Source organism: Ascaphus truei, chromosome 6 (assembly GCF_040206685.1).
Source record: "Ascaphus truei isolate aAscTru1 chromosome 6, aAscTru1.hap1, whole genome shotgun sequence".
NCBI classification, from domain to species: domain Eukaryota; kingdom Metazoa; phylum Chordata; class Amphibia; order Anura; family Ascaphidae; genus Ascaphus; species Ascaphus truei.
In genome coordinates this window covers 42577257-42590779 of record NC_134488.1, presented here as the reverse complement: position 1 = coordinate 42590779, position 13523 = coordinate 42577257, and positions in this window count along the sequence as shown.

Here is a 13523-nt window from a genome sequence, read left to right as displayed (position 1 = left end):
ACAAGATACAGCACAGTCTTTTAGCAACAGCAGTAACCATTTGTTTTGTCTTATCTGTTCGTGGAGTCCAGGCAAATCCTCTGGTACTGTGATACGTGGAGGGGCCATCAACCCCGATACTGGATGCAGGGGAGCAGTGATACCCCCAGCCTCCAGGCTCCAAGGAGTGAGAGTGAAATGCAAAACCTCTCTGCTCTAAATACCTGTGCATGTGATTAGAAGAGCAGGTGAGGGAGAACTAGAGCCATTGTAATCTGTGGTCTGGATTTTCCATCCAGCTGCCTGAGTTAATGTGAAGCTGTGGAACGGATCATTTTTAACTATTCCTGCACTTTCTGCTCTAAAACGGGGCAGAAAGCTGCCTAACATCTTTGGACTATGTCACATATCCCCCTCCCCAGCTCACACCTACTGGGGTGAGCGGCCATGGACCTCACTGGGGTGAGCGTCCTACCTGAAATACTTGAGCTAACTCCTCAGTACAACATTAAGTATTCACATGATACGAATATGAACTTTTTCCATGGCAATTATGGACAATAGGTTTCGTCATAAGAGACTATACTTGGCAAACATATTTTGAAAAATAAGTGTCTAGCACACATTCTTACAACCCAGGATATGCTAAATATATTCACAAAACCAAACAATTTCTATTATCTCCCTGGGTTTTTCTACTGTAGAATATGAACCTCATTATATTTACCAACCGAAAGGGCCATCAACCCTGTATATTAATTTGTAGTTTAGCTACATTTTCAACACAGAGAACCAATATAACACTGTAACATTGACAAAATGCTTATTCTAGAGGCCTAATATACCTTAACTACAATAGCTTATTTGCATAGTTAAGTGTCCGTGACATAGTCCACACGTGTAATAACAAAAAAAATATCGGTCAATTCCCCAAACACATTTTTTTTTTTTCTTTGACTTCCAGTCCATTACATTTCCTGACTTTATTTCAAAGGCCACTGCAAATGACTGGACTGTTTCTTTAGCTTCTGACGGAACTCTGGGGCCGGATAGTCTTTGTCTTTATATTGTGGCCCAGAGTGGCGAGATCCGGAAAAATTCAAGGCCAGCGTTGACCTTCGTCGCTTTTGATTTGCGACCTTTGAACCTTTATGGTACTTAAAAGATGAAGCACTGATTACCTGGAGCACCTTCACCTTGATGGGGCTCTCACTAACTCCGGCTGTACCCTGTGGTATTTTACCTTTGCAGCCGGCAGGCATGTAGTCTTGGACCTCTCTTTCCTGAGGTCTACATTTATTCAGGCGGAAGTACCGCTGGATAACCAGTGACGCATTTCTCAGGGTTTGATAGCGAATCCTGTTCTGTGTCATCCTAGTCAGAGACTGGATTTTTATAGTTGCTCCTTTCATAATGAGGAACCTGTTTCGTACCATGCGGGCACGGTAGAATGATTGAAGAACACAGGCTGCTTTATTCCGGTGATTGAACCGACGAATTTTCATCCCTCTGTAGGCAGCCTGTAGGATGATAGTTGCGGCGCGTTTACGCCGATAATTTTCTCTTTCCCTTCTTCCTTGGACAAGAGCTTTGCAGTGCTTCTGAATTATTCTAATGCTTTTCTCCTTTTTCAAAATGTTAAGTTCCTCCACGAGAGAATTCTGTTTTGTGCATACATGTCGCAATTCTGTTCTCAGAGCGTCCATTTCTTCCTGGTGCTGGCTCTGAGTGTGCATCAGTGCTTCCTGCACTTCTAATTTTTCCTGAGTCAACTGTTTCTTTACTTTTTCTGCTTGGTCAGTCAAATCTGAATTTTCCAATTTCAGAGTCTCATTTTCTTGCTTTACAGTCTCTAACTCACTTAGGGCATTCTCATGGGTTTGCTTCAACATTCCCAGCTCTGTGTTCAGACCGTGGCCCTCCAGGCGTAAGTGTTGCACCTCTGTGCTGAGCGCATGAACCTCTTGTAGAGCCTTCCCGTATTTCTGTTTTAGGATAGCAATCAATTTGTCAGACTTAATCTGTTTTTCATCCATGGTGGCAATTACGGTGTTGGCCTTTTCCAGACTAGTCGTCACCTCTTCCAGCTCACTCCGTAAGAGAGACTCTGTTTTCTTCAAAGCCTCGTGCTCTTGTAAAGCTGGGAGTATACACCTCTGTAACTCGGCGTTCGCTTCTCGCTCCTTGTTCCAACATTCTCGCACCTTATTGTTAGATTCTTTCTCCTTCTTCCAACATTCTCGCTCCTTCATCAATCCCTGCCGCAGGACTTCATAATCATGGCGGGCAGCTTGGAGTGCAGAAACCAAAGCCTCTTTATCCTGGTTCAAGGATTCAGCTTCCCTTTGCTCCTCCTTTTCCTTTGCCACTGTTCCCGTGACAATTCTGCTGGTCACTCCGGTATGCAGCACATCTTGGCGCCTTTCTGACGCATGTCCTGATAGCGCAGGTTCAAGTGGCTCGGTCACTTCCCCTGTGACTTGAGGAACAGTTTTCTTTTTCTTCTTTCTTTTTGCTTTATTAGCTCCAGAGATATCAGTGGTACTGGGCACAAGCTCACTGGTATCAGCTTCCACATCTTGCTTGCACTCATAGGGCGTTGCTTGTTTTTGCAGCTGTTTGTCTTTGAAAATTTTGGGGCACACATCTTCCATGTGACCTACTTTATGACAGGCCCAGCATACTAAATTCATCTGTGGGTACGGCTCTCCTCCAGGGGCCACATACGAGTCGCCATCATCATCATCATCGTCGTATGGCCTGAAGGGACACTGCTTTTCATGATTATGTACATTACAAAACAAACATTTCACGTCGGCCATTTTAGAAACCCGGCAGGGACAATCTGCTAGCTGCAATTTCACTCACTTCAGCAACTTGCATACAGCACTTGCTAGCTGCAAATTCACTCACTTCAGCAAAAGGCATTAGCTTTACAAACAGCACTGGCAAGATGCAATTTTTTTTTTTTTTTCTTCAGCAAAACATTTTGGTTTTCTGTTTGGGTTCAAGTGCTATTGCATCCACACTTCGCACATTCTCTGTGTATGCTAGAAGCACAACTGATATACACAGTGGGACAGACTTCACTCATAGCATCTGTACTTTAGTTCAGCTGGGCGGCCATTTTAAACCCCCGCATTTATTTGCAAACCCACAGACTTTTTAGTGTCGACCCGCATTCTCCACCATATGTGACAAACGCCCCTCTTTTGTAGTGCTGACGTCTGTCTGGGTTCTTCCCGACACAGTCTTCTAGGGTTAATTATACAACAAACAGGATCATGCAAAGTATTATGCTGCTTAACTCAGGCTTCTGCCTGCTTTATTTTCATCCAATTAAGGTACTGCAGCTTTAACATGTGTAGGTTAGAGGTACTCAGATACTTTCATTCAGCAGTTCACATATTTCAGTGTTACAATATTTCCCACACTGTTATTTCAAGAAATAAAACCAAAATCATATAAGCAAAATCCTATCCCTTTCAGGGATCTAACTACACATCAGAATTAGTCTCTCTAACAGCTGCTGGCCAACTAAACTGGTTCCCCAGCTTAAAACAATGCTCTTTCATTTAGGGACACAAGATACAGCACAGTCTTTTAGCAACAGCAGTAACCATTTGTTTTGTCTTATCTGTTCGTGGAGTCCAGGCAAATCCTCTGGTACTGTGATACGTGGAGGGGCCGTCAACCCCGATACTGGATGCAGGGGAGCAGCGATACCCCCAGCCTCCAGGCTCCAAGGAGAGAGAGTGAAATGCAAAACCTCTCTGCTCTAAATACCTGTGCATGTGATTAGAAGAGCAGGTGAGGGAGAACTAGAGCCATTGTAATCTGTGGTCTGGATTTTCCATCCAGCTGCCTGAGTTAATGTGAAGCTGTGGAACGGATCATTTTTAACTATTCCTGCACTTTCTGCTCTAAAACGGGGCAGAAAGCTGCCTAACATCTTTGGACTATGTCACAATATACACACACACACACACACACACACACACACACACACACACACACACACACACACACAGTCATGCAGATATGGGGTTTCTCACAAACTATCAGAATTCTTATCCACACTCCCCTCCCCCCCCACCACAGCATCCCCTTCCCCCTCAGTGCTGTTCCTTGTCACTGTTTTACACCTTTCAATGTCTTCAAACACTTTCTCACCCTACCTTATCTACTTTACATCTCTGTTGTTGTTGTTTTTCCCCCTGCTCTACCAACCCCTGTTTTAGCCATAGATTCCTTTGTTAATCAGTATTGCCGACCTGAGGAAGAAAGGAGAACTCTCAAAAGCTTGTCCTATGACATTTATTTATTTATAAAATATTTTACCAGGAAGTAATACATTGAGAGTTACCTCTCATTTTCAAGTATGTCCTGGGCACAGAATAAAACAAATAATACATGGTTACAAGTAAAGTTACATAAATGAACAGGGTATACATTATATCCACATCTAGGAATACTGCACCAGTGAGTTTTCCCCGTTCCATTCCACATTGGATTTCATTGCAAACTTTTAGCAGGGTAGTTACGGTGGAGTGTTTGGGGCGAAATCCAGATTGGAATTGGCTAGGGAAATTTGTCTTGGTGTAGAAATCGCTTAATTGGGAGTGGACACATTTTTCCATGACTTTGGATAGAATTGGGAGAAGTGAGATTGGCCTGTAGATTGAGACAATGTTTTTGTCCCCACTTTTGAAGATTGGGACAACTCTGGTAGTTTTCCAGGTCTTAGGGATATGGCCTGCAGACAGGATAGAGTTGACTATGGACGCAATTGGTTTGGCAATGGCTGGGGCACCAAGTCGTAGGAACCTAGATTGTAGTAAGTCGGGTCCACATTGGCTGCTTAGTTTAGTTTGAGGAGCGCTTGTATAATCTCCTCTTCAGATACTGGGCCAAATTGAAAATTGTGGGCAGTGTTGGGAGGGGGTGGGACTGTAGGGATACTCCCAGGATGAGATTCATGTTTGGGGTTTGTGCTGCGTTTCACTAATAAGTTAGTGGCACACCCCACAAAGTAATCATTGAATGCATTTGCGATGTCAGTGGGGTTTGTCAGAGTAATATCCCCCTTAGTGATATTACTTGGTTGTTGATGGTGAGGAGGCTGGAATATATGGTTGATAACCTTCCAGAAGTTAGCTGGGTTTGATGTATTCTGGTGGAGATTGTCAGAGTAATATTGTGCTTTTGCGTGCCTTGTTTGCCTTGTGCACATGTTCCGCATGCATCTGTAGTGATTGAGATCCTTGGTAGTGCCAGTTACTTTGTTGCTTTTCCACAAGGCATCCCTGAACTGGTAGAGTGCTATAAGGTCAGGTGTAACCCATGGAAGGTGTGCCCCCGTACCCTTATTTTGCGTAGTGGAGCATGGGTATCGCAGAGTTTTAAGAACTCGGATTGGAAATAGTCGAGCGCAGAATCAGGGTCGGGAATTAAAATCGATTCTGTGCCATGGGCAGTTGGTAAGGTCATCCAGAAACTGTTGTGGGTTAAAGTTTTTAAATGTTCTAGTGAGGAGAACTTTAGGGCTTGAATGGGGCGGTTTAATTTTCCATACACAGTACACTATTGCATGGTCACTGAAAATATCAGGAAGGATGCCAGAGGATGCCAGACATAAATTGTTAGTCCAAATAAAAAAAAGCTATCACCTAATACTGAGGTACTCATGTATTCTGCACTATCGCAACTGGACTAGATATGTATATATATATATATATATATATATATATATATATATATATATATATATAATAAAAAAGAAAAAATCAGCGCCTCTTATTAAGCCAAATCAATAAAGTGCATGAACTGTGTATAATAATAAATGATAATAATATATAATAAATAAACAATATAAACTATATAGTAAAAAATATATATTCAAATCAATAAAACTGTAAACCATGAACTTATTAGATAAATATATAAATATGCAACATAAAATATCAAAAACAGAAAAAAGAAGGTATAAAAACCAGTCCTCAAAAATAAGTCCAATAATGATGTGGGTTCCGGTATGGAGGGTCTCCGGCAGCTCTCAGTGTGGTCAAACCAAGTCCACAGTGAATCTAGGGGAAAAAAAGGAAGAGAGAGCGCACGCCCATAGCGTAAAATTGTATTTTAATGAGGGGAGGGGGAAAGGGGGGTAAAAAATGCACTCACAAGGGTACAATAAAATCAAGCATTGCGTGATATAATCACCACCATCCGGTACGTGTCTGCAACGTCTTGGGGCAGTCCCTGTCTTGCAGTCTCAGGATCGTACTCCTAAACAGATGTCCAGAGCAGATGGTATTCACTCCTGCAGTATAAGAGTCCTGTAAGATGGCTCCGTGTTGTAGGGGCTTCTGCAGCAGTTGCGCATGTATCAGTCCGTTCCAGCGCTCGTTGATGACGTCAGTGTCAATGCGTCTGACGTAATGACGCTCCCTGACGCGTTTCGTCACTCTCGGGTAACTTTCTCAAAGGGTAGTGTGGAGATGGGGGAGGTCCGGTATTTATATAAAGAGTCCAATCATCTCAATTACTTTGATCGTCCCCCCTTCTCAGCTGAAAGTGCTAGGTGCTCATACATATGTGCAAATGCCTTAATTCAAGTTTTTTTGAAAATAAAAAGTATTTAAAAAAGCTTGCTGGAATGGAGATAAACAGTACATACTATATCACATGAAACATATAGCTCGCCATAAATGAATCTCAAGGGGAACTACCTCCCAAATATTATAACATTAAGGTCACATTAAATAGGTTCATCGCAGAAACAATGTAGAATTTGATTTTAAGATTACCAAATAGATGGAGGTATATGGATCAAGCTCCATTTGGTTCATTTTTTGATCCATATACCTCCATTGTTTCTGCGATGAACCTATTTAATGTGACCTTAATGTTATAATATTTGGGAGGTAGTTCCCCTTGAGATTCATTTATGGCGAGCTATATGTTTCATGTGATATAGTATGTACTGTTTATCTCCATTCCAGCAAGCTTTTTTAAATACTTTTTATTTTCAAAAAAACTTGAATTAAGGCATTTGCACATATGTATGAGCACCTAGCACTTTCAGCTGAGAAGGGGGGACGATCAAAGTAATTGAGATGATTGGACTCTTTATATAAATACCGGACCTCCCCCATCTCCACACTACCCTTTGAGAAAGTTACCCGAGAGTGACGAAACGCGTCAGGGAGCGTCATTACATCAGACGCATTGACACTGACGTCATCAACGAGCGCTGGAACGGACTGATCCATGCGCAACTGCTGCAGAAGCCCCTACAACACGGAGCCATCTTACAGGACTCTTATACTGCAGGAGTGAATACCATCTGCTCTGGACATCTGTTTAGGAGTACGATCCTGAGACTGCAAGACAGGGACTGCCCCAACACGTTGCAGACACGTACCGGATGGTGGTGATTATATCACGCAATGCTTGATTTTATTGTACCCTTGTGAGTGCATTTTTTACCCCCCTTTCCCCCTCCCCTCATTAAAATACAATTTTACGCTATGGGCGTGCACTCTCTCTTCCTTTTTTTCCCTATATATATATATATATATATATATATATATATATATGTAACGGTTTTTCTGAACCGGCCTGACCCACCCAATCTCACATTGGCCCCTGTGATCTAACCGGTCCCCATTACAGTGTGGTAGTGTCTGGTGGTGCACCTGCTGGCAACAGGACTCCTGAGTCTCCCGCATGATGGTGTGTGGGGAGGACCCGTCCAGACAGGCAGCTGAGGTAGTGTGCTGAGTCCTACCTAGTTCCAGTGCAGTGCCTCCACCTCATCAGGGTCCCTGCGTCCACATGGGGATGGTCCTGTTACGGAACTCCTTCGTGGTGCTCCTCTCTGTACATTCACTCCACACATGTACACGAGAGGGTTTGTGATTGAGAACATCTTTATTGCCTGAGTGGGCTAGCTGCCCCTCGCAGTAGATTTCTAGCCACTCATGTTCAGTCAGTGCCTCCCTTTAAAAGGTGTAGTTCTCCTTTAAATAGGGATTCCCTATCCCCGCAGGGATCTCTGCCCTGTGCCAGGTCCCTGGACACAGTCTCCTCTTCAGTTACTATAACATAACCATCTGCTAGAACTTGCACTTAACCCATGACTGAATAGAACTCCCAAGACTACTAGAACTGGACTCAGATAGAACTCTGGCAGAACTAACTCTTAGACACAGTGCTGTGCCTTATGTACACTCTGGAAGCTGACACACCTGGAGTCAGAGCATGTGACCACTCCCATCCATACACAGGGCACCCCACCAGGGTGTGAGGGCAAACCTCCATAATACTGCTGGCATGCCCACAACTTACCAGGCCTTACTGTCAGCAGGAGAGATGACTGTAGCCATTTTACATGACGCTACATTCTCCCCCTGGTGAATCCCATCGTCCTCGCTGGGACCTAAATTTGTATACCCTTTTCCAGGAAGCACTGAAACACAACACATAATTAGGTTAACTTCACATACAAATTTCCATAGTATCATAACAAAATGTCTACAGTACATTCCGCCAAGCCCGCCCCGACCAGCAGCCACGAACCCACGTAATGCATTAGTACCCCCTAATAATAGTGACTCGGGTCAGGTTTCTTAACCTCTCTACCGCCCATGTCCAGGACCGTGACATGATAGTGCCTAGGCAGTCCCCTCTCGGGCCTATATGTCACCCTATGTTTGTAAATGTTCCTTCCTATGCCCCATATGCATACTAAGTGCTCTATCCGCTCCTCGGCCTTCTTCCCTACCACTACACTTCCTCTTCCGACTAAGTACATTTCAATGGCCTCCCTAAGCCACCTCCCTCTGTTTTCCTCTATTTCATCCATAAGAGGCTCAGGGACATACGGGTACTCAACCCGTGGGATGATTTATAACGAGCCATTATGGTCCGCTCGGCCCTACTTATCCTGGTCAGGTCAGCCTTACCGGCCCTCCCAGGTAACACCCATGATAGGGGCTCATCAGGGTCCACGGGGTCTGACAGGATGCTAGGACCCATGGGTTCTATCTCCCTATGCTCGATCTGCAGCCACCGCTCCTGCAACTCTCTATCCCTTTGCTCAGGTGTGAACTCTCCTGCAGCCCACCAGTAATCCACTACATCTTCTCGCCGGATGAGGAACCGAGTGCGGTCCATCCATTCGGAGTACCCTTCGAATAGTGGGGCCCACCAACGGTGCTCTCGGAATCTATGTGACCCCCCTGACTCCCTATCATCTTCCAGGGAAAATACCCCCGATGACCGTTCAGATCGCGATACAGACCACCTATAAGATCCCGGGGCCTTTTTCACCAGTTCAGGAACTGCAGGGGGCAACCACCGGCCTACCCCAGCCACTCTCAACTCTCCCCCTCCCCGAGAATCGCCCTCCGTAGCGCCACTGCGCTGTCTTTCCCCAGTCCGTCTCTCCTCCCCCCCCAAAGGTATGTCCATAAGTTCCAGGCTAGGCGGGGATCCCGTGGAACAGGTGACAGGGGCAGGGGCTTTATCTAGGCCAGGGGATGGGGCATAAGGGCGAGTGATAGGACCCCACGGGGTTACGACCCATTCCTGGCTGTCCGTAGACTGGTCCAATGAGGATATCTCACCCTCCTCAGTCCTCGGATCGCCCATCCAACTCCTGGGCCTTGGAGGTGATCGGGGACCTTCCCCCGATCGCCGAAGCGTCGCTGCGTCGTTCCCAGCGGTTCCGCTGTCGCCACCGGAAGTGATGTCCTCCCCGGAACCGGAAACGCCGCCATCTCGGGTCGGATCCCCATTCGGGATCTCTTCTTCGATGACGACATCCGGAAGCTCCGCCGTCGTCTTCACCGGAAGTGATGCCGTCTCTCCACGTGCGCCTCGGGCCTGGCACGGCCCTTCCTCCGCTGCGCTGTCTGCCGGGACAAGGTAAGTGATGGGGCTGCTTCTCTTACCAGTCCGCAGGGGCGTTGGCGTCTCTCTCCCGTCGCCGCCAGGTCCTGGGACGGCGGGACTCCGTCTCTCGGCTCGCCGATCTGCGGGGGACGCCCTGTTTTCCAGACTGCCACTCACCCCACGGGGTGTCGTCCGTCCTGGGTCCCTCTTGGATCCCGATTTCGCCACCGCCAGCTCACGGAGATCCTCGTCGGAGTAATCTCCCTTCCCTGATCTCGGGGTCACCGAGCGTGGTGAAAGTCTTTTCTCTGCGCGGTCGGGGGGTGACCCGACCGTCTCGGTTGCTACTGACCCAGCCGACTTGGTCGACTCCAGTCCCCTTTCTCCGGGACTCGCACGGCTGATCCATAGTGTGCCAGGGGACTCGGCGGAGCGCTTAGCCGTATCCCCCGGGGGGTCAGCAGGTTGGATAGGTATAATTGTGGGCATGGGCCACAAATATAATGTCCCGCAATGTGGGCAACGTGCCGCCGTGTTGACAGTGCCTCCGGGCAGCCCGCATTGTAGGCAGAGCCCGACCACCGTCTCGGTGTTAGCCACCCTGACTACCAGTACCCCGCCGGGTACCGAGTAGGGCTGGGTGGATACCATAGTTCCCACTGTGGAGGCGCAGGCCATTCTTTTTCAGTATGGGTCTCTCCAGGTCAGTGGTTCCTCGCAACTGACCAGTAGAAGCTTCTGGGCCAGCCACTTCCTGCTTCGGCTCCTCCTTCCGCTGACATAGCTGGAACCCGCCCCCAGGGGTTGCAATTATGGGTGGATCCCACAGGGAAATAGCATGCCCCTTAATTAAGGCCGCGCCTTTCTCAGTCCTGGTGGGCGCGGTCTGCGTTTTCGCGCCCATTTCCTCATCAGAGTGGGATTCTTGGGCTGCGGCTAGTTCCCGCCTTCTCCTAGCTGCTGCTTTTCGTGCAAAATATCCCTCCTTTTTGCACGTTACCTCCGCGGCCGGAACTACTCCTTGTAGTGGCGCCGTCTGGATATCAGTCCCTGGGCCCAGTGGGTGCATTCCCACAGGCCATAATTGAAAGTCACTCCCCCTGGTGGAAATCAGGGGAGGGTCCCATAGACTAAGCGGTTGACTCAGCACAGGGGCCGAGTGAGTCACTGTCCATGCAGGCGCAGCCATAGCTTTCGCGCCATGCCCCCCATCAGGGCAGGGCTCTGCTGTTCGCGCCATTCCCGGCCAGCTCTTTGCAAGTTCTGTATCAGCCATTTTCTCTGCAACTGGCCCATGCGGTTTCCCTAGCAAGCGGGAACCGCCATTTTGGTTGGCTTTTAAGCCCAAAAAGTCAGTTTGTTTGCTCTCCTCGCGGGGTTCTCCCCCAATTATCACAATGTCCTCACACTCTTCAAGGGTGGCCCCTCGGTGTCCCAGACAGGACAAAAACGGGGCAGCCACGGCCTTCGCTCCACTCCAGAGCAGATTGGTTAAAGACAACACGGCGACAGTTTGCTCTTCAGTGGGGCGCACGCCACGGGTGCCTTCCCCATCAGCCTCTGGTCGCCATTTTGTGTTCTCCGCACCACGCAGATCCTCCATTCTTTGGGTTGTCACACTCTCGTACCAATTATCGTACATGGGGCTCCGCTCTGCGGGGCAGCCTCCACACCAGTACAATAAAGATTGCTCAGATGCACCACCACATGTGTACCTGATCTAGGCTGGACTCATGTTGCACTACCTCAGGCTAGGCTCACTCTCTCAGTGTCTGCTGTAACCCCTTCCTCCCAGTCTGTGCTCCCTATGGTAAGTGTCTGGAATGGGCTAGAGTACTCTGGCTCTGCCATGCAGTACTTGGGGCGTCTACCTCTCTTGGTTAGCCTAGCGCAGACCCTCTCCAGGATTCCTGACCACGTTAACAGGCTATCCCTTCTGGCGTCCTACCAACTAGCACTGCCTCAAAGTGACTCGGTCAGCTATAGCCCGGCTCCAGACCCCTCACTCCCTTCAGGCCCCTAGGTCGTCCCTGCGAACCGACAAAATCCCGTCAGCCCCTGACCACCCCTAGGTCCGTCCCTACGCAGCACAGAGTGGCAGCAGACGCTCTCCCTGTTTCCCAGTGTGCCTAGCTAGAGCCTGTCCTGATGACAGATCTGATCTCAGCAGCTCGCCTCCAAATGTAACGGTTTTTCTGAACCGGCCTGACCCACCCAATCTCACATTGGCCCCTGTGGTCTAACCGGTCCCCATTACAGTGTGGTAGTGTCTGGTGGTGCACCTGCTGGCAACAGGACTCCTGAGTCTCCCGCATGATGGTGTGTGGGGAGGACCCGTCCAGACAGGCAGCTGAGGTAGTGTGCGGAGTCCTACCTAGTTCCAGTGCAGCGCCTCCACCTCATCAGGGTCCCTGCGTCCGCATGGGTCGTGTTGAGGAACTCCTTCGTGGTGCTCCTCTCTGTACATTCACTCCACACATGTACACGAGAGGGTTTGTGATTGAGAACATCTTTATTGCCTGAGTGGGCTAGCTGCCCCTCGCAGTAGATTTCTAGCCACTCATGTTCAGTCAGTGCCTCCCTTTAAAAGGTGTAGTTCTCCTTTAAATAGGGATTCCCTATCCCCGCAGGGATCTCTGCCCTGTGCCAGGTCCCTGGACACAGTCTCCTCTTCAGTTACTATAACATAACCATCTGCTAGAACTTGCACTTAACCCATGACTGAATAGAACTCCCAAGACTACTAGAACTGGACTCAGATAGAACTCTGGCAGAACTAACTCTTAGACACAGTGCTGTGCCTTATGTACACTCTGGAAGCTGACACACCTCTGACATCACTAACCATGGAGTCAGAGCATGTGACCACTCCCATCCATACACAGGGCACCCCACCAGGGTGTGAGGGCAAACCTCCATAATTACTGCTGGCATGCCCACAACTTACCAGGCCTTACTGTCAGCAGGAGAGATGACTGTAGCCATTTTACATGACCGCTACATATATATATATACTGTATATAGCAAATGGAAATATTACTGTGTGGTCATTTGCATGTCTTAGACATGTCTTGGCTGCAGCAAGGGATTCTGGAAAATGACATGTAAACGAGCACACCGTGCCACCTTTTGCTTCAAATCCATTTTGACATGGATCCCTTTAAGCTTATAGTGTGTTCATTTGCATGTCATTTCCCAGAATCCCTTGCTGCAGTGGAAGCGCTGTGTTCTGGGTGATAATGGTGAAAGGCAGGGTTGCAGACCTGTATAAGACATACAAATGAGCACACAGTAATATTTCCATTTGCTTTATGCTTTACTGTGGAGGGATTTTGTCACTTTTTTTACCCACCATAACTTAACTAAGTATAATGAAACCTATCCCATGCTTCATTTTGCAAAGCCAGTATAACCAACCTCACACTGATGAGACCCATTAAGGTCGAGATGCCTGGCTGTGGGTAGGTTTACTGATTATGCATCTTAACCCAGGCTATGCTGAAAAACTGTGTAATGCAGCAAACATAAGCTTATAGGGATCCATGTCAAAATGGATTTGAAGCAAAAGGTGGCACTGTGTGCTCATTTGCATGTCATTTTCCAGAACCCCTTGCTGCAGTGGAAGCACTGTATGCTGGGCGATAATG